Genomic DNA, 2,571 nt, shown 5'->3' with positions numbered 1-2,571 from the left:
GGGAGGCTGAACAGGAACTTGGTAGCACCTTACTGCTACGTCAGGGGAGTACATCAAGGGCTTGTTGAACAACTGTTCACCCTTGGGGAAAACTAGGCGTAATGATCACAAACTCCTGGAAGACCATTTCAGGCTCAACATTAAGAAAATGTCCTTCAACAAATAGGGTGTCCAGACTGTGGAATAAGCTCCCTCCAGAGGTGGTGCAATTGCCTACCCTGGAAAACTTCAAGAGGAGACTAGATGACCTTGCTGGAGTCACCTGATCCCAGCTGTCTTTCCTGATTGGTGCAGATGGCTACACATGATGATCTTCTGAGGACCCTTCCAGCCCCTTACAATCTATGAATCCAGCTCCTACATGGAGATACCTGGTCTTCAAGCCTGAGTCTGGGAATTAGTGTGCAAGGTCTAAAGCCTCCTTCTTGCTTCCCTTCCAAGTTTGTGTTGAGTTCTGCCTCTGCATCATTCCCCCTAACCTCAAACTCTTTCTCTGTTCTCCATCCTAAACACTCCTTCATGTTATTTCACCCTTTCACAAACATCCCCTGCCACTATCCCCTCCACTCCCTCCAAAGGTTTGCTTCAATAGGAAAAGGACCAAGTTGATCCAGGGGCAACACTCAACAGTTTTTTTGTTATTAAAAAGAAGAAATATTTGGCAACTACAACATTGCAAACTGAAGCATGTCTCTTCCTCACATTGCATTCCCCTGCATCCTGATGTGTGCCCCTTGGGGTAGTGGATACAGGTGAGAAATGCTGTCTAGGAGTGGGACACAGGGTCAAAGGAGCCTGGGACAGGAGATCCATTGCCCTGTGCCAAGACATGGGTACCTGGGGACTCAAAGCCTCTGGCCCTACTCATCTTGGGAGTGCTCTTGGGCCCCATGGGCCAAGAGGTAGTTGGCAAGGGGTTGGCAGACTCCAACTCCCTGTCCATGTGCAGGCACAGAGTTCCTCACATCCATAGGTGGATGGAAGAGGCTCTTTCCCCCCAGCCTCCCTGGTCCTGCCCAGCATGCAATTTCTGGTCTGCACACTATGCCTTCTCTACTGAGGCTTTGTGGAAGATCTCCCTCCTGGTCTCACAGATGTTGTGGAGGATGTATGCGGTGACAATGAGGCACATCAAGTTCCCCTTTTTCACCTCAAGCTACATTCTGGGAGCCCTCTAACATGGTTTGAGTTGGGTAAAGGCACACTCCAGTCATACAGCACCTGCTCAGGCAATAGCTGAAGTGCTCCTTTCAGTGGTCCAGCTGCCCTGTGCAAGGCTTATTGATCCAAGGCAGAAGGGGATAAACTGTGCCCAGGATGAAGGAAGGGATGAGGATGGCACTGATGACGAAACTGGGGAATCCAGGAAAATAACACCCATTCTCCATCATATGGGGTTGAGTGGAGTTTTGGAAGATGCAGGCAAAGATGAGCACTTCCCACCCAGCAAAGATGTGGATGAAGCAGCCCTGGTGGTCAACGATGATGGGGAAGTATCCCTTGTGATTGATGAATGCCTGAATACACTGGGGCAGAAAGAGGCTTGGGAGATGGGTATCACCTATGGCCCCCAAACAGTTGGAGAAAACCAAGCAGTGAAAGCTGGTGACCACCTCCTGTGTGCTGACAAGGAGGATGAAGGACATTCTGGATGACCAGACACACCTCCCAAACAGTGTCTCTGGTCATGGACTTGCCCACAGTGAACTGGTTGGTGACATAGTGGAGACTGCTGGGGGTGGCTAGTTTCAAGTTGGTGATGGCCAACCTTTTCTCTGGAGTGAGGAGTGGCCGCATGCTGATGTCCTGGTGTGTGATGTGGGGGACCATCTAGGTCATGATGTCCATGAAGGTGGCCCATATCATGTCAAAGGTCAGAACATACTTTCTGTCATTCCGGGTGCCAAGGATGATCTGCTCTCATCAGTTGCTGCTGATGGTGCAGGCCCAGAACCAGCAGTCAACAGCTTGGATGTGGTGGCAGAGCACCCCACCATCCATGGTGTCCTGAATGGTGTCAGCCACATGGAAATCATTGGCTTAGTCCAAGATATTTAAATCAGCTGGTCTAGACGATCTCCACCCCAAGTGCTGAGGGAATTAGCTGAGGTCATTGTGGGACCCCTGGCACAGCTTTACAAGCACTCTTGGTGCTCTGGTGTGGTGCCAGAGGCTGAAAGAGGGCCAATGTGGTTCCCATCTTCAAAAAAGGGAGGAAGGAGGACCCAGGAAACTATAGGCCAGTTAGTCTTACCTCGATCCTGAGTAAGCTTTTTGAGAGAATTATTCTGGCACATGTCCACGAGAGACCAGCAGGGGAGATTATGCTTAGAGGCAACCAACACAGGTTCATTAGAGGCAGGTCCTGTCAAACCAACCTGGTGGCCTTCTACGACCAGATCACCAAATCCTTAGATGCAGGGATAGCAGTAGACATAGTCTTTCTGGATTTTCAGAAGACCTTCAACACTGTCTCTCATCCCGTTCTCATTAAAAAACTAGGGGACTTTGGTGTAGATACCCACATAGTCAAATGGGTTGCCAACTGGCTGGAGGGCCGCAGCCAGAGAG

Source organism: Gavialis gangeticus, unplaced genomic scaffold (genome assembly GCF_001723915.1).
Source record: "Gavialis gangeticus isolate Ggan-Ray unplaced genomic scaffold, GavGan_comp1, whole genome shotgun sequence".
NCBI classification, from domain to species: Eukaryota; Metazoa; Chordata; order Crocodylia; family Gavialidae; genus Gavialis; species Gavialis gangeticus.
The sequence above is the reverse complement of the archived record's forward strand: the minus strand, read 5'-3'. Positions refer to the sequence as shown.